The 20080-nt window shown below is 39.7% G+C and overlaps 1 protein-coding gene and 1 pseudogene across 4 annotated transcripts in view; one reads left to right on the forward strand and one right to left on the reverse strand.

The window, feature by feature from the left end:
* LOC311582556 (uncharacterized protein) overlaps positions 1-20080 on the forward strand; it is a 206122-nt gene that overhangs the window by 111287 nt on the left and 74755 nt on the right. The gene's annotated exons all lie outside the window — the stretch shown is intronic.
* LOC311583125 (large ribosomal subunit protein uL10-like) lies at positions 6492-7465 on the reverse strand (annotated as a pseudogene). The gene has a single exon. The product of its transcript is annotated as a large ribosomal subunit protein uL10-like (transcript).

Raw genomic sequence — 20080 nt, forward strand, 5'->3', positions numbered from 1 at the left:
TGCCAGTCTCTAACACTGAGAAGTTCAGTACGACTTGGCACCTGCCCGGTTTTGAAAGCCAAGTCCATCTAATTACAGGAAACTTCCTGAATATCTATGCATAGTTTTTAATAGCTGAAAAACATCTAAGAGTTCTTTTTGATAAAGGAGGTACCTGTGCCCTACACTGGTAACCAAGACTTTCCTACCTCTACGTCTTGGTGTCAGTCCCCTTTCTGTTGTTCATATCCTGTCCAACTTTCAGAGCTCCGCTGCGCCCCAGGTCAGGCTGTGAACCTCCCACCGCCTATCTCCAGCATCTTGGCAGAGCGTCAACCTTGTATAAGCAGGGCGTCAGACCAGTCCAGATTAACCTAGCTTGATCTAAGAAGTAAGGCAGCGCAAAACAGTGAGATGCTCATTAATTTTAATTAACAGTTCCAAACGGAGTTGCACAACAAGGTCATTCTCCATAAATGAATTATTAGAGATGATATAATGGACCAGCCCCTCCAGGTAGGCCTTCTAAGCTTCAGGAGTTGGCAGCACCTGCTTTAGAGAAGATGTCTTTCCAAGTTAGTCCACTCGCACAGGGCTGAGGTGAATATTGTCTGAAAGCGTAAGTCACTGTGTACACACTTCTTCCCCACTTACAAAAGATTTGTATGGCAAGTTCAAAGCCTTTTAGACAATGAGAAATTATTTTTTTCTTTGCTGGGATTAGAAAAATCCAAGATTTTGAAGTCATTTCCCCTTCTAGATTAACAACATCTGAGAGCTTCCAGGGAACTCTTGAGTGGGTGGCCTTTTTAGATGTTTAGTAATATTTCATGAACTCTTGTTTAGTGGAAATACAGTGGCATGTTTGTCATAAATCAGAGCTTTTATCCCTTTCATGTCTTTTTTCTTTGGTGTATCTTAAGTTCTCTCAGGAGCAAATGATGGTGTTTCTATGAAATACAGAAGAAATGGTTTTTAAACATTTGAGGGCTTATAGTTTTGTTGAAATGCTGCCCACGGTTCCAGTGAATATTACTAGTAAACTCAAATGTGGTGAATTAGCCATGACCATGTCCATGCAAATAGTCCAGACTCCCAGCTGCTCTGATGTCTCTGTAAACTGCCAGAGGATATTGATACATCCCAAGCACATATCTAAGTCAATATAATACATACGTATATTGTGCTTTACTTGGCATTCTGAGGTTCCGATGAAGATGTGAAAGTCCTTAGCTTAAAAGTGTATCTTTAAAAGCTCAGCCTGATTTGAAGCCACCCTAAGAAGTTTTTTGAAAAATCAGAACACTGCCAAAAGCAGCTGAAGCCGCTGACCCAGCAGCCTGAGTCAGAGGGAGACAGACACCGTAGCTGTAGGGGGTTGAACTCAGCATATGGTATCTGATTACTATTAATCTAGAGCCCAGACCATCAGCAAATTGAGAGAAATATCTCCTACTGCAGCCGTGTGTCAAGCTTTTGAGTTTTCAACTGCTCTCCTCCTTTCTGGATTTTACTTTATTATCAGAGATGGATATTGGCCTCACAATGAATGGCTCTCCCATGAAAATGCTAATGTATGATAGCATTCCCACCAGTGTGTTGTCAAATTTCAAATTAACACCGACATAAAGGTATACACACGAGACAGAGATGTAACTGTGCTGCCATACTATTTTATATGTTAAACATGACTACTGAATGCATATTACACACCAAATATACCATTTATTTATTCATCTATTATGCATGGGTGAAAATCAACCTGTTCGTTCCCTCTTTCAGCCCATGTTTAATTTATCAGACAGTTTCTAGGTGTTTTATAATGGTCCCTTCCAAGAGGAAGGAAAATGTGTCCACATTTGGACACGTTTTGGTGCTCAATGGCTGCTTCCCTGACGAGTGAGAAGGCACAGGTGATTCTTTTGTGTCTAGATTCCGACGTCACTGCATGCAATATATTGGGTTTGCTTTTGAAATACACTGATACCGAAAGGTGTGAGGAGAGACGAGCAGCTCATCACCCTGTTTCGGTGATGCTTTAGAGCGAAGACAGTCAAGTTCTATGAAGAACAAAACATCTGATGATCAGTTAATGTGGTTGAAGAAAAAGGTCCACACGTAGATTTGTCTCAGTACGTTCAAAGTGGACCCTGAATTCAACCAGGCTGGATTCGGTTTCATCGGCACATGATGCATTGCAACTCTAATAATACGTGTCCACTCTCTGACGTGTGTTACCCAGTCATGATGAGCGGCAGCATTGCTGATGGGATCCCCGGGAGCAGGGCAACTACTCTGCAGTTCATAGCAATCCATTCAGTGCTCAGCACACTGCAGGAAGACTTCTCACGACTAAGTGCTAACTTGCTGGTAAGGAGAATGCGCAGTAGATGGTTGGGAAAGGCTGCAGGAGGACGTGTTCCAGACAGCAGAAGGGTTGACTCTTGGGAGTTCTGGTAAGGAAAAGCATAGCTATAGCAGGGGCTTTCACAAACCACCAGCAGCATAAACAACCCATGGAGACTTCTAGTATAGTTTAAAGCTTAGGCCTTTTGCTGGCTCCATCTCCCAGCTACCAGTTAAACTTAATCCAACTATTCTAGCTAATGACCCGCCATGTGGCTAGCTCTTTACCTCTCTGCTCCTAGCCCCATCCATCTGTTCCCTTGCACGTCTACCTCCAAGCCTCCTATATGTGCTTTTTCCTCCCTGCATTCCTCTCTCTCCCTGGAAGATCCGCCCTCCACTTCCTGCCCCAAGCTATTGGCTGTCAGCTCTTTATCACAACCAATCAACATAGAGACAACATCTGTTAGACTGCCTCTAGGCGCAGTGGGCTGCCTGACCTTTAGGTGTCTGAGCCAGTGTGAAAGGACAAGTAACTACAAATATAAAGCTGGTGATGGGCCATAGAAATGACAGTATCTCGACGCTGCTAGCACTTAGCTCTCTGCCAGCACAGCAATCAGCAATTGACAATACAGAGACACACCTTCACACATGTGAAGGAAAGTTCACCCAAACAGACAGCCTATCCTTCAAGGCTTCATATAAATACTGCCCTGAAGCTTTCGGCTGCATCTGTCATTGGCATTAGCACTTTCGTCAGCCTCCCCGACGTGATGAGTTAGGAACATCCGGTGCATACTGTGAATTTGTCAATGTAATTTCTCCCTATTCCTTTTCTTTTTCTGTATTAAACTGTGACCTTTAAAACTACAAACACGTTAAAGAGTTACCCGTGCAAAAGTCATCATCACACTGACCAGGCCTCCACTAAGCTGGCACGGGCTTTTTCTTGTAGGATGAATCAACAACAACAACTACAGCAACAACCCCACCAGACTTGGGAAATATGGAAAAGAAACAGCTTGTCAACCTGTAGTATGAAAACAGTGCTGCATATGGAAAACTTAACTGTTTGAAACATTAAAAAAGAAATAAAATAGTGGAAGAGAATCTGATGGAAGCTGAATTAATTCAGTAAAAGGCAAATTAATCCTGAAGTCAACTGCAAAGAAGAAGAAAATACAACATGGAGGATGTAGATGGACCATGTGAGAGGGTAACTATATAAAATATGACTTCTCTAGGAAGTAGAGGTTAGGCCAAGAACCACAGCCAAAGAAAGAAAGAAAGAAAGAAAAGAAGAGGAGGAGGAGGAAGAGGAGGAGGAGGAGGAGGAGGAGGAGGAGGAGGAGGAAGAAGAAGAAGAAGAAGAAGAAGAAGAAGAAGAAGAAGAAGAAGAAGAAGAAGAAGAAGAAGAAGACCTTTTAGAAAACGTGTGACCTGACCTCAATCTCAAAATTTATGAAAGTGACTTGCAGGTCAACTTAATGAAAACAACTGGACACAGGCTTGTTAGGTTTTCTTTTTCCTTTTCTTTCTTTTTTTTTTTTTTTTTTAAGATTTATTTATATTTTTTTTCTTTTTTGTTAATTTATTCATATTACATCTTGATTGTTAGCCCTTCCCCTGTTTCCTCCCATTCCTCCCTCCCTCCCACTTCCCCCCTTCTCCCCTCCCCTATGTCTGTGATTGAGGGAGACTTCCACCCCCTATATATGCTCTAAGATTATCAAGTCTCTTCTTGGTAACTTGCTATCGTTCCTCTGAGTGCCACCAGGCCTCCCCATCCAGGGGACGTGGTCAGAAAAGGGGCACCAGAGTTCATGTGAGAATCAGATCTCACTCTCCAGTCAACGGTGGAGAATATCGTGTTTGTCGGCTAGGTCTTGGTAGGGGTTCGAAGTTTACTGCCTATTTCTCCTTGGCTGGTGCCTTAGTTTGAGGAGGACCCCAGGACCCAGATCTGCCTGTCATAAAGTTCTTCTTGTAGGTTTCCAGGACACTGTGGGTTCTATTATTTCCTCATTCTTCCATGCTACTCTCGCCTAAAGTCTCAATAGGATGTCCTCTCCTCTGACCCACTTTCTTGGTAGGTAAAGTTTTTCATGGGACGTATCCCTTGGATTAGTGTTTTGATATAAGTGAGTATATACCATTTGTCTCTTTTTGCTTCTGGGTGAACTCACTCATTATGATAATTTCTAGGTCAATCCATTTGTCCACAAATTTTGGGAATTCCTTGTTTTTAATAGCTGAGTAATACTCCATAGTGTAAATGTACCACAGTTTCTTAGTCCATTCTTCTACTGAGGGACACTTAGGCTGTTTCCATGTTCTGGCTATTGTGTATAAAGCAGCTATGAACATGGTTGAGCATATGTCCCTGTTGTGTGGTAGGGCATTTTCTGGGTATATTCCAAGGAGTGGGATAGCTGGGTCTTGAGGAAGCCCTATTCCCATTTTTCTGAGAAAATGCCAGATAGCTTTCCAAAGTGGTTGTACTAGTTTGCATTCCCACCAGCAGTGAAGGAGTGTTCCTCTCTCTCCACATCCTCGCCAGCATGTTGTGTCATTTGAGTTTTTGATCTTAGCCATTCTGATGGGTGTAAGGTGGAATCTCAGTGTTGTTTTGATTTGTATTTCTCTGATGCCTAACGAGGATGAGCATTTCTTTAAGTGTTTCTCAGCCATTTGATATTCCTCTGTTGAGAATTCTCTGTTTAGTTCTAAGCCCCATTTTGCAATTGGGTTGTTTGGTTTTGTGGCGTTTAATTTCTTGAGTTCTTTATATATTTTGGATATTAAACCTTTGTCAGATGAAGGGTTGGTGAAGATCTTTTCCCAGTCTGTAGGCTGTCGCTTTGTTCTCTTGACAGTGTCTCCTGCCTTACAGAAGCTTCTCAGCCTCATGAGGTCCCATTTATTAATTGTTGACATTAAGGCCTGGGCTGTTGGTGTACTGTTCAGGAAGTTGTTGGTTTTCTTAAAAACTTGAGCATTGTAGCACACTTAAAGCTTTATTCTCTTAATAATTTGTTTTTTATTTCGTGTGTGTGTGTGTGTGTGTGTGTGTGTGTGTGTGTGTGTGTGTTTGTGTACATTTGTGTCTATGGGACCTAGGAGATGAGGGTATATTCTTATATCACTCAACATTCTCTCTCTCTCTCTCTCCCTCTCTCATTTTCTTTCTTTCTGCCTTCTTTCTTTTCTTTCTTTCTTTCTTTTTTTGTATAGAATCTCTAAGTGAGCCTGGAGCTTTCCAATTTGTAGACCAACTGGGAGTGAGCCTTCAGGAGCCCTTCCTACCTGTCTTTCAGCACTTGAATTATAAGGGTGTCCTGCTGCACTGGCACTGGAGGTTTTACACGTGTTCTGGGGATCAGCTGTAGGTCCCCACGCTGCTAAAGCAAACAGTATGTGCATGCAGCGAGGCATTTCCCCAGTCTTGGCTTTTGTTTTCATCAGCAGCTCAATGCAAATAACAAGTATGTCTTCATATGGTTGTTAGGATTAAATCAATTTATACATTTAGATCATTTAGAAGGGTTCTGGACACAGTGAACAAAATATGATTGAGTTTCCTTCTGCTTCTTCTTTCTCTTGTTTTTTTTTTTCTTGTCTCCTTCCTTACTCCTCACTCTCTCCTCCCCTTCTCCATCTCTGCTCATCCTCTTCTGTCTCTTTCTTCCTGTTTTTGTTTGTCCTATAGACCATTGACAGATTTTTAGACTCAGCTAAGTCATCATCTTGTGGGGACAGCACTGGGTGTTCTTTGATAGATCCAGGTTCAAAATAAATATTCTCTCCAAGCAAGTTGGATAAAAATGTGAAAAAAAATGGGTCATATCAAAGATTTCAATTCTGGACAAAAGAAATAGTGAATATGAACTTCCATTAATTTAAACTATTAGTAAGATGATTTAGTCTACTGTAGGCTGAATATGGTAAAACTTATTCAATTAGTATAAATTAAAATTATTTTGTCTATTATAAGTTGCTTAGCATTATTTAATTTATTTATTAAGTTTAAAAATAACTTAGTCTAAGATTATTAGACTAATAATTAGGCAAATAATTTAATCTAATAATTTAAATATATATATTTTTTAAGAGAAGTATGCCTTTATTCCCGTGTTTCTCAAATTAAGCTGGCTGAATTGGTTGCTTTAAAAAGTGATTTAGTCAAAGAGACAAAATCCCAGATCCCCAACTGATTCCTCAGACTTTTCCTTGGCTTCAGCCTTGGCTGGGGCTGCAGTAGCAGCCGTGGTGGCTGCAGCCACAGGGGCAGCAACCACAAATGCAGATGGATACTCCAAAAAGGCCTGACCTTCTCAGCAAGAGGGAAGGTGTAGTCAGTCTCCACAGACAAAGCCAGGACCCTCTTGTACCCTTTGATGATAGAGTGTGGCACCGAGGCAACAGTTGGGTAACCAATCTGCAGACAGACACTGGCAACATTTCGGACACCCTCTAGGAAACAAGAGTGCAGAGTCTGCTCAGTGATGTCAAGCACTTCCGGGTTATAAATGCTGCCACTGTCAAACACCTGCTGGATGATCAGCCCAAAGGAGAAGGGCGAGATGTTGAGCATGTTCAGCAGTGTGGCCTCGCTGGCTCTTACTTTGTCTCCGGTTTTTATCAGCTGCACATCACTCAGAATTTCAATGGTACCTCTGGAGATTTTAGTGGTGATGCCCAAAGCCTGGAAGAACGAAGTCTTCTCAGGCCCCAGACCTGTGTTCTGGGCTGGCACAGTGACCTCACAGGGGGCGATGGTGCCAGCACGGGCAGCTGCGGGCACCTTATTGGCCAACAGCATGTCCCTAATTTCAGTGAGGTCCTCCTTGGTGAACACAAAGCCCACATTCCCCCGGATGTGAGACAGAAGCTTCTCCAGAGCAGGGTTGTTTTCCAGGTGGCCCCTGATGGTCTTGCGCATCATGGTGTTCTTGCCCATCAGCACCACAGCCTTCCCTCGCAGGGACATGCGGATCTGCTGCATCTGCTTGGAGCCCACATTGTCTGCTCCCACAATGAAACATTTTGTGTAATCATCCAAAAGTTGGATGATCTTAAGAAAGTAGTTGGACTTTCAGGTTGCCCTGTCTTCCCTGGGCATCACGGCGGTGCGTCAGGGATTGCCATGCAGGGTTTAAAGACGATGTCACTCTAATGAGGACACCTGGAGAGAGCAATTTAAAAATATTATTTTTTAGGTTTAGTTTACAAAACTTTAGATTACAAAAGTTGCCTTTCCTTTAAAATAGGTATTGTCTATGCTATGAAATATTGTGGGCCATTTAGCCTCAATATCCCAAATTAAATTAATCCGTAGAAATTAAGGAGCTCGAAAGCATCAAGTTTTGTTTTCCATCAGTGGTAGCTTAAAAACTACTACTTTTCCTTAAGTTTTGTTTTATTAAATATAGTTTTTAGACTATCATCCTTGGAAAATTAACAATAGTTGCATAAGGGATAAGTGTGGGCTCTTTTTCTTCCCACAATAAGGCAAATAGGGAAAAAAGAGCCTTTCCTTGCCGTAAAACAAACTCCAAACCTAAAAGCAAACCAAACAAAACCCCTGTCAGAAAGAAGACTATAAAAAAGAAGTCTTTTAAAAAAGATAATAAGTAAATATTTTAAAATAACAAAAAAGTTACATATAGAAGCATTGCCAACTAACAACTGGACAAAAAAAATGTGTATTAGTTAAATGATCCAATGAAAGAGAAGAAAGTGTGGCACAAGACAAGAAGCTTCTGATGCCAGCGACATTAAAAGTTATAAGAAGGAAAGACGCAAAAAATAAGCAATGGATATACGTAGGAAAACAATTCCTACATGCAAAATGATCACTAGGAGAGGGAATGAAAGTTTGACTATTCTAAGACACTTTAGAAAAATTTAGTCTGAGAAAGTTTTAATTATTATGGTAGATCAATTACAATAGATGTATTATCAGGTACACAATTAATTTCCATGTAATTAGTAATAAAACAAAATAAAATTAGATGACATGCCTTTTATATCTAGCAAGTGAGCAAAACTTTTAAAAATGTAATAACTAGTACTTATTGAAATAGATCTTTTCACAGCTGGCAGGTGTGCTAATAGACACAATTTATGACAAAATAACATTGTTTGCGTATCTTAAGAAGTTAGCATTTGAGTTTTCACCTTTTGAAGATAAATTGTGGAAAACGTGTGTTTATAATCATTGAAAAATATTTACTGGTATAAAGAAAAGGAAAATGTTATTTTTATTATAAAACAAAATTATTAGTCACAACTTGATAGAATAGTTCAAGTATTAGCACATAAAAGAATTATATTAAAATATTGTAAGATAACTATAACAAAACTGTATAGAAATATAGTGAAGTAAACACTGCTATCTGGCATATTTTACAAAAACATTTTCAAGGCCTTTTTCAAACTTTCCAGTCTTGTCCTTAAGGACCTATTAGTGTTAAAGATAAAAGTGATTAGCTGTGTGATGTTGCACTCTTGTGACCTCAGCACCTGGGAGGAAGAGGCAGTATGAGAGGGAAGGAGTTCAAGGTCAGTGTGAGTTACAAACTCTGGGGCAAACCAGGAAAGAGAAAGAAACAAACAGAACATAAAAACAGCAAACCACACACACACACACACACGCACACGCACACGCACACGCACACGCACACGCACACACACACGCACACACACATACACAAATACACACACACAAACACACACACACACACACACACACATACACACACGCATATACACACACACACACATAAACCCACATGCACACACACACACACACACACACGCACACGCACATACACATACACACACACATAAACACACATGCACACACATACACACACACACATACACACACACACACACACACACACACACACACACACACACACACACACACACACACACAAACACAATTATTTAGAAGAGAGGAGCTCAAAGAGACCTGCCCAAAAAGTTAGAACAGGTTTGCTGTTTGGTTTTCTGTAAGACAGAATTAATGTCTATAATCAAATACATAGCCATGAGTGCTGTGCCACACCAGAATCACAGCGCTTGCCTAGAGTGTAACTGAAGAATCCGAACTTCAAAGAGTTGTGAGTTCCTCTACCAAAGTAACAGCATTTATTTTGTATTTGTATTTGTAAGGAGCCCTATAGTTTAGGAAGCACTGCCAGCCATTAGCTTATTCAAAATTCACAATCTTCTGAACTAGATAGCACCATTAGCAGCAATCTACTTGTGATAGAACTGAGAAGTGATTTCCTGCCTCAGGGTTCTTCCTGCACCTCCTGTGTTAGTCAGTGTTTGTAACATTTATTTGCCACAGTGTATGCTTGGAGCTGAGAGGACAGTCGTGATGTCAGTCCTCTCCTCCTACCTTGTGGGTTCAGCTCACCAGGCTTGGTGGGAAGTACCCTTCGCCTGAGCCATCTTGCCAGCCCACTAGTCCACTTATGACCGAATATCTGACACAAGCCGCTGAAAGGTAGACAGATGTATTTTGGTCTGTGCTCACGGTGTCATGGTCTTGGTTCAGTTCCTTGAGGCAGGGATAGCATAGTAGTGCCGAGAAAGTCACATTACTTGCAGCCAGGAAGCAGAGAAAAGGAAGACATGACAGGGCCAGAATGAGGAATAGACCCAGCAGGGAGGGTCTTCCTCCCAGGTTTCCATCATCTTCCAAATGGCCCCATCAGCTGGGTACCAAGCATTCAATATGTGAGGCGATGGGAGGCATGTCACAGCCCAGCTATGAAAACCCCACCTGTACAATTTATGAGCCAAGATGTTTGAATTACAAGCCAGTACCTTTTCAAAGCACCTCTTCCTTTTGAATTAGGACCCTCAGATCACCTGGTACTGTCAGTGCATCAAGACAACCTGTGTGAAATGGGGGGCATTTTATTTCCTAGAGCAAGATATTATGAAAGTAAATTCATGAAACAAATTATGGTTATTAAGAAAAATTCTTAATCATTTTGCTTTGAAACCGCTTACAAATGAACATTTATGATCCTAATGACTATTCATAGGCTGGACATCACTTTGGATTCTTCCTCTGTTATCAAATCTGATGTGAAAAATTATTATAGACTTCGGTCTACATGGCAACTCATTCAGTCATGAATGGAAAAGTCCCCTTGAAGCAAGGCTGAATAGATTCAGCACTGTCTGGGCTGGAAGTCAACCAGAATGCAATCATTCATTAAGACCCTGGCAAGCAGCTGCCATTGGGCAGAGCCAGCATTGGTCAAGTGAAGGGGAAGGGGCAGGTCTCACAGAGACAGCCTGGGAATCAGCTCACTCCAGCCCCAGGCCAGCGAAGGCCTCCCCAGAGATAGGCTCTTGGACGCGATTCTGATATGCAACTTCTACTCATCACTCCTTTGGGCTCTCTCTCCCTAGCATTTCAGGTCCCAGCTTGTTTGTCCTATCAGAACGTCAGGTATATGAAGACTATGCTTTGCTCACTCAAGAAACCAAAGAAGCAGGGCCTAAAGAGTTCATAGCTAGGGCCCCATTCCTGGCTGTTTCCCAGGCCTGGCGCCTGTGCAAGTCCTTCAGTTCCCTGAAGTCCCACAAGCCTCATATGCAACATATAAAGTCAGCTAAACAAAGCACATTTGATAGCTTTTCATTGGTCACTGTGACAAAAATACCCAAGGTAAACAACTTAAAGGAGGTGAAGTTTATTCTGCATTTTGGCCCCTGGTTCCAGAGGTCTCAGTCTGCGGTCTTCACGCCCTTTTGCCTTCAGCCTGTGCTGAGGCAACACATGAAAGCAGGAAGTGTGTGTCAAATAAAGTTGCTCATGGCAGCCAGGAAGTGAAAAGAGGGCAGGAGCTGGCCTCGTGTCTCAACATAGCTTTCAGGGGCGTGGCACCAGTGATCTACCTTCTCTGTGGAGCCTTCTGCTGATCCGATCAGTTGTGAGACTTTGGGGGCTACTCCAAACCCACAGATTACCACTATCATCTGGGCATGGTGGGGATGCCTGTAATCTCAGAGCTTGGGAGGTGGAGGCAGGAGGATCAAGGGTTCAAGGTCATTTTAGTTACGTACCAAAATTTAAGGCCAACCTGGGCTGTCAGAAAAAAGTCATGATCACAGTTATCATAGCAACAATAAGCAATAATAATCATACTCCTGTTCCTACTGTACTGCGAATGACACGCTGATGAGTGGTAGCGATGGGTAATAATTGTTATTGAGATAAGACTATTGTTTTTCATTTGGAATGTGAATCATGACCTTTTTACAGTAAGGTAGAGCTAAACTCTGGAAGCAATGATACTGCTCAAGAACATGAAATAAGCCCTGAGAACTCCTTAGGGAATTCTGAACTCCCACAAGTCTCATTCCGTGATATAATTGATGAGTACTTTTCACTCCAGTCTGAAAATGCTATTTGAAATTTACCTGGGATTATGGAGACATTCAGAAGTAAGAAAAAAAACAAGTAGTTCTTTCACATCTGGGATTTCTGATTAATAGAAGGAATTATTAGCAGCCGGCTTCACTGTGGTAACACTCACCTTAGGCATGTGGTGAGTGTGTGTACACGCACACTAATACATACCATGATGTTGAGCTATAAAGACACATCTCCTAACATAGTTATTTAGAATCAGATGTAAATGTGATATAGTTTCTTATAAGTCAGAACTGTGTTAATATGATCGTGCAAACACTGATTTCTGGGCATACTGAGAAGGAACAGCCTCTGGTTGTTGGTTGGAATAGTGTCACTCTGCCGTGAGGCCTCTCTTTCAGTTGGTAGTGTTTTTCTCATTGTGTCTGAGAAAACCTGCAACACCATTCACCCTCAGAGTTTGCTCTTTCTCTGAAGCCCATGACACGCAAGCCTGTAATTCTGGTATGCATGACGCCATGGGTGAGGAATTGGAGTCTTACTTTAGGCCTGGGCTCAGTGTTACTGTATGACATACGGCCAAGCGTTACTGAGCAACAGAGCTTTGTTTTCACATTGCTGCACTTGTTCTGCTGTCCCGGGAGCCTGCTACCTACTTCATCTGTGTGGTGTGTCCTAAATCTGTTTAAGGCGGGTGCTGCCAGCAACCAAGAGTTGGGGAGATGGGCCTTAGGTTAGAAGTCTCTTGTTACAGAGTGAAGGATAATTTGTCTTTCATCATAAGACAAGTTTTACTGAGGCAGTCGTCTCTCTACTGGACAGCACCACCTGTTCAAAAATCTCTAGCCACTGGCTCCTGTCCCATGTTTCTGCTGGTGTATGGAGTCTTAATCTCTGAAGAGCCTGCGTAAGAGTAGCTAAGAGAGGACAGCAGGTGACATTTGTGCTAGCGTGAGTGCCGTCCACTGGAAACATATTTAAAACTGTTCTAATGGAAGAAGCTGCTCAGTGGCTCAGCATTCCTGAGACTACGGTCTTATGACACTGGTCTACTCAGCCAGTTGCACACAAGTCTAGATCTGCCTCTGTCTACTATACTGTGCAGAACTGGAGCCATTTCTACATCATAAGATTAGGGCCGTTGTGGTTGAAAATAAAGATAAAATAGAACATTATATCCTAAGAATATTAGTTTTACATAAACAGAACACTGTCACATAAATGAAAAAGGTCGCCTTTTTATAGCTTTGCAAGTACTGTATTTAGTGGCACCCCTGGGCTTCCACACAGACAGAGTGACAGCAGGACACCCTCGCTGTTCTTTTTCTTTACCAACTTCTGTTCTTTCCTAACTTCCCTTTAGTGATTAAAAAAAAAACTCTTAAAATTTTACCAAGATATTTCACAATGCCAGGAGTAATAAAATTTTGATCTGCTTATCCAGTACAAGTGACAACTACAGCATTTAGAGTTTGTCAAGGCTACCGGACCGCAGATGTGGGAAGCAAAGCAAAGCAGCATTTCCAAGCACCCGGCGGAAATGTTGAATATGTTCAACTGTGTTGTGTTAGAAAATATTTAACAAGTGACTCTGAGGACAGGGGTGTCTTGATTTGTAGGGACTACAGATTTGCACGGTGTGAATATTCCCACTATGACTGATTCTAAGCTATCAACACCATGCCACTGAATTAAAGTAAGGAAGAGCTACACACAGTTGTGTCTCACAGGCTGTGCACGATGGCTCTAGCATCACGGCTGCTAGGTGTTCATAGCAATTTTGTGAAGAAAACATTCATAGTTTGAAAAGAGTTGGGTAGACGTTGTAGTTGAATGAAGCTCAATGTGTGAAAATTCTCAAATTCTCACACATTTGTAGGTGATTTGTACAATTATCATTTGAAGAATGTTTAATCTCGCCAGCTCTCAACTAAATACAAATCACATGTACTTTGTAATTCTATTTCACCCCACTCAGATTGTTAGTCATCAAGAAAACAAACACCAAGAATGATGTCCAGGATATTGCTAGTGAGACTGTAATTTAGTTCAGTCTTTACGGAAATCTGTGTGGAGGTTTCTCAAAAACTAAAACTAGATCTTCCATGTGACTCAGCCATGACACTTGGAGTGAAAGGTATTGATTCAAGCCAACGAATCACAGACATTTGCCGAGCAGTGTCTACTGCAGCAAGGTTCAAAATGGCTAAGTTATGGAACCAGCCTTGGTGCTCAAGAACAGAATGGATAATGAACACACACACACACACACACACACACACACACACACACACACACACACACCAGAATTTTCCATCTGCAAAAGCACAGAATTAAGTCGTTTGCAAGAAAATAGATGCAATTGGAGATAATCATAGTAAGAGAATTAAACTGGCCTCATGAAGACAAATATCTTGTACTTTCTCTATTTGTGGTTCCTACATTTTTAAAATAATCAGTATAGAAAATGGGGGCTGCGATAAAATTGTCTAGGGTAGTAAAGATGACAAATGGGATTGGGTAGAGGTTAGAAAAGTGAGAGTATACAATAATGAAGCTGGTGAATATGCTTAGCATACAATGAACACATGTGCAAGACTTGTAAAAATATTTATTTGTATTATAAGATTAACTTTAATGAATTTGATGACTAAGAATTTTAATTGGAACACACATATATTTTGTCATATACTTGTGCTCCATAAAACACATTTATGGTGGTGGGCAGGATGTCACTGGGTAGTCCTGGAAGGCCTTGAACTTGTGGTGTAGACCAGGCTGGCCTCGAATCCAGAGATATCTGCTTGATTTTGCTTACTGTGATGGCTGTTCTTGGTTGTCAGCTTGACTGTATCTGGAATGAACTGCAATCCAGAAATGGAGGGCACACCTGTGACCTGGAACTTTGGGGGGGGGGGGGGAACACACCTTTAACTTTTTCCTGGAAGCCCATACGATGACAATGGAAGAAGGAAAAGTTCACTGCTCTTTGCCTGCTTGCCCGTGCTTTGCTAACACATCCATTTCTTCAACATTTCCTAACTGGTGTTGAAGACTGCTTCTTTAGGGTTCTCGTATGTACAGAGACCAGCTGAGACACCAAGTCTTGTGGGACTTAGCAACTGTTAGATTCTTGGACTTTCTTTTCACAGCTAGCCATTATTGGATTAGTTGGACAGCCATGTGTAAGTCATTCCAATAAATCCATATATATATACACACACATATATAATATGTAATATATATGTATTCATTATGTAAGTTCTGTGGCTCCAGAGAACACTGACTAATACACCCCCCAAGTGCTGGGATTAAAGGAGTGCTATACTATGCCCATCCCGAAACACAATATACAAAGTGCTTATGTAAACATCTTAGCTTTTGCATTCTATATTTTTTAACTGTTTAGCTCTTTGAAGTTCATAGCGTGATATTCAACTCAAATTAATGTTTGTAAAAGAAGCTTACTTCTCCCTTCTTATTCCATGCACCTCAGTTGGTCAACATTAAAATTTGAATGTATGTCATTTTATACTTTTACCTCACAAATATGTGTATATAACAAATACACAGCACACACAGTTAATAAACACTGAGTATATTACACATATCTATTAGTTTCCCCACAGTCTTTAAAAACACATACTAATATAACTTTGATGGTTTAGAGTCAGTAAGATGCTTGCTGCCAAGCCTAGTGGTGAAAGTAGAGAACTGCAAGTTATTTTCTGACCTCAGCAGCTCTTTACCCATGCGACACAGCCACCCACCCGTACACACACACACACCCCAGCACATTTACACATGCAACAAGCAAGTAAATTAGTTAATATCTAAACAAAGAAACAAATGTAGAAATATACTGAGTCATAATATTTGTAAAGTTAGAGCGTGTGGGAGGACCGAGCGCCGTGTGTCCCAGCTTCGAGCACAAATTACTATTCAGGAGCCTAAGACTTCCTAATTCAATGGGCCTCTGCTGGGGCCTCACAAGTTCCTGAGTGAGGCAGAATCTACCCTGGGACCAGATTTGAAGAACCCATGGCTTAGTGAATTATGTGTAATGTGAACATGCGTGAAATTACAATGTATAAATGTGTGTGTGTGTGCGCACGTGTGCTTGTAGAAACAGGCCTTTGCTGGCATGCTAGAAGGCCTTCATAGGACCAGTTTCAATGAGTCTTCCTGAGGAAACTTCCTTCTGACCTTTTTGTTAGTTACATGGTTTCATGCCAGTAAAAAAATCCTTCAATGTCATACCCTAATCCTGATTATTTTCCTTAAGTTTTCAAAGCGTCTTTGAGCAAGCCTGGAATTTGACCTGCAGAGTTTCTGTATTGGGTCCCTTATTGCTTCTTATTTCTCGTACACTTTAACACACTCATTCCCTTTCATATTTCCTTCAAGTTGTAACTGGATCCAAAGGTGTGAATTGTATGTGCATTAAGTTTATCAAATTCAAATGTGGTATTTCATGAGTTTTGATAAGTATTTGTAGTAAAGAAACTTGTCACAATGATGATACAAACATTTCTATGACCCCCAAAAGCTTTATATGCCTTTTTGCAGTCAAACTCCTCTGCCTGCCTACTGAAAACCATTAATTTTGTTTTTATCACTATAGTTTTGACTTTTCTAGATTTTTAAGTAATTGGTTGTGTGTCATAGTCTTTTGAGTGTGGTTTCTTTCACGTTGTACCTTTGAGAATCATCTCTCCTTCTGTGCACGTTTGTTCTGTCTATCTATCTATCTATCTATCTATCTATCTATCTATCTATCATCATCATCATCATCATCACCTACCTATTTATTTCTTTATTTGAGACAGGTTTTACCTATATAGCCCAGGTTCTCCTTGGACTCACAATTCTGCTCAGTCTCCTGATGGGTAGGAAAGTAAGCACGCACCATCAGAATGATCTCTTTTTCTTTTATGGTTGAGTGGTATTCTATAATGTGAACTTGTTATGGTTTGCTAATCCATTCAAAAGTTGATGGAAATTTGGGTTATTTGAAGTTTGAGACCAATCTGAATAAAACTATTCAATATAGCTGATGCCTGGTCAACTAATTAAAACAGCCAAATGTTTATAATTTCTCTCTTCCTAATATGGGTTACTTCCCAGGTTCTGGCATCTGTTCATGCAGCAAGAATTTTAAGTCATTCCTTTTTGTACTATAGCCACAGCTTGTGTTTGTTTTCTGGTCTGTTAGCATCTCAATTTGCCATTTCCTAAAGTATGGACCTTAAAAGTAGTTGCGTGTAATTATTTCATTTTCATTTATACTTTTATTTAAACTTTTAATACTTTTTATGAAGATAAAATTCTACATCTACCACTTAATTACCCAGGGGTAAACTTACAGGAAAGACAGGATTAATAACTCATTCTTTTTTCTAACTTATTTAAATTTTAAGATAATGAATTAGTTTCTAGACACCCACAGGTAGCTAATTAATCTTTTAAGATACATAGTTGTGATGAATGGCTAACTCCCATATTAGTCTGTTTCCCATTGCTCCAACAAAATATCCAACATATATAAAAGCATCACAAGAAGCTATGAATACAGATGTAGAAATTCTCAGCAAAATATTAGCATATCGAATACAACATGCCTGCAAAAGTTATACAAATTTAATGGAACTTAATCCAGGGATGCAAGAATCCAAACGAACAAGACAAAATGATGTAATTCATCACATTCATGAGCAGTCCATAATTTTATGGTGGTGCCTCTGGTTATTTTGGCTGCTTTAAGCAACTTTTCTGGTTGATGTCTCAAGGATTTACAGGAAAATAATTCTCTGATTCTTTAATTTCGATAACTGCTATTACTTTTTATAACAAAAATACGTTTTAGTGGATAGAAAATATTTGGTTCATGTTTCCTTTTCTTGAATTTCTTAAATATACTGCTTTGTTTTCTTCTGATGTAGTAAATACTATTGATAATGTACTTTTTTATCTTCTATAAGTCATGGGTTCATTTCTTTAAATAAAGGCTTATATTTTTCCTTTTGTAGTCTGTCTTTTTAAATAAAATGTCTCATTGCAGACTACTCTGGATCTGTATTCTCAAGGGCTCATTCTCTACGACTATACCATTGCCAAAAGCTTTTTTAAAAATTAAGATATTTTTTCCCTCAAAATTCAGTTTGTTTGACTCACCTTCCTTTTTAGATCCTATTTCTAAATGCTGGATTATTTATTCCTTTTAATTATCACACTTTCAAATACTTTTATTTGCTTCCACCTTTCATGTTTGTTAATTTACTCTGATCTTTCTTTGTTAATCTTGACTTGCAAAAGTATATATTTTTTTAAACTTCAAGTTAGAATTATTTTTGTGAATGTCTTGTTTATACAATTTATACTTTCTTCATTAAAAAAACCATATTTTGAGACTTGTTTAGAACTGCAATTTATTTAGAAATTAATTCGTTTTATTAAATTGAGAAAGTCTGATGACATTTACAAGATGCTGTCTTTATTTCCAAGAATTTGCTACTAATTAAAAGTCATTCAAATCTTAATTTCTTGAATTTTGTATGTAAATAAACAAATATAAAACTATTTCTATTTTTATGAGCTCACATTTTTTTTATCTTGGTCAAAAATGAAAAGTTACTTTCCATTCTCCAAGATTTTTCACAGAATATATCCTATGAGTAAAATAAGGAATGAATAAAAACAATAATAAAAACATTGTTCCAATTTGAAATTATTTTGCAAGTCAAAGCTGAACATTGACTGCACATAGATACAAAAACCTAGTAGTGTTGCTTGGGGAAGTGGTCTTCAAAGACTCATTTATTGAAATTTTTACCAGCCCCTTGTGCTAGGCTAGACAGTTGAACCTTTAGGAGATGGGCATTGTTGGAGGAATTTATGTCATGCGGGATGTTCCTTGGAAGAGTTTAACGGATTCTGGCAGCTTTGCTTCCCAGCTGTAATGAAATGAGCAGCGTCTCTCCACACATTCCCTCTTCACATTGCTGCAATCATCCCCTAAAGCAACAGGCCTAGCCAATCATGGCATGGAACTTTTGAGATGGGGAGCCAAAATTAGCCTTTTCTATATAAGTTGTTTGTCTGGGGTGTTCCCCCCTCTCCCATAATAGATGGCAGCATACTCAAGAATCTTCCAACTAGCTATAAACTTGTATCAAAATATAATTTAGAAGTGCTTGAAGTATTTCTATTACTAATTTCCCAAAGGTGAAACAACCCAAATACCTTTCAATGATTAACTGATTAATTTACATTTTAGTATATTCAAACAAGCATGTTTGATATTCATATAGCAATGACAATGAACAAAGAAACAATCATTATATAGAAAGATTGTTGACTCCCACAGAGACAGCAAAATAAGAGAGGCCAGATAAGAAAGAATAAGTGTGACATCACATGTCTCGTAAAAACCAAGCAAAGGGAGTCTGCAGAATGCTATGGTAGGAGTCACAGAGGAAGCATGCACTGAGAAGATATGCAACTATGACACTATGCTGCTTTACTTGTCATGTTCATGAAGATATAATGAGAGTTATATTTATGATCTATGCACTTGTTTGTATGTATCTCACAACTAAATAACAAGGTCAATTAGAAACATGTCCAAGATATATTGTTTAATGTACTTATTCCTTAAGCAAACAGGCCAAAATGACTCTAGATTCATCCATCTGAAGTAACACATATATCAACTGCAGTAAACAAATATTCTCCACAGATGGAAAAGCAGGTTTTTGTTGTTTATTCTTCATTACTTTTCATAATTGGAAAGAGTTTTGACAAATATCTCAGGAATATTTACAGTGCTGAGAAAAGATGAATATTAATGCAGAGAAGGAAGGAGATGACTACTGTTGCTTCTTTTACATTCATGTGGTTGACCTGGGATGCACAGGATGGTCCTCTATCACATTATATAATTTAACGTTGTAAGCAGAAGTGCCTGCTCCATTCCATTGCGGCTACTATCTCAATTTTCCACAAATCTGAGTGGCTCTTGGCTTCATGACTTCCAGGGGTTTGTTATCACTCCTCGCTCATCCTGTCCTCCCACTAGGCTGCCCATGACTACTTGGAGTCAATAGATACCTGCTGATTGCACTCTACACCTTCTGAAATCCAGAAGAAACACAGGAAAATACAATCAAACAAACAGAGGCTCTCAAAGACATACAGGAAAATAGAATCAAACAGGTAAAGCAAATGAATAAAATGGTTTAAGACAAGAAAGTGGAAATAGAATCAATAAAGAAAACACAAAAAGAGAAAATCCTGGAGAGTGAAAACTTAGAGAACAGGAACCACAGAGGTGAGCATCACCGA

This window comes from Acomys minous, assembly GCF_964271855.1.
Source record: "Acomys minous genome assembly, chromosome: 14".
In the NCBI taxonomy this organism is placed as follows: Eukaryota; Metazoa; Chordata; class Mammalia; order Rodentia; family Muridae; genus Acomys; species Acomys minous.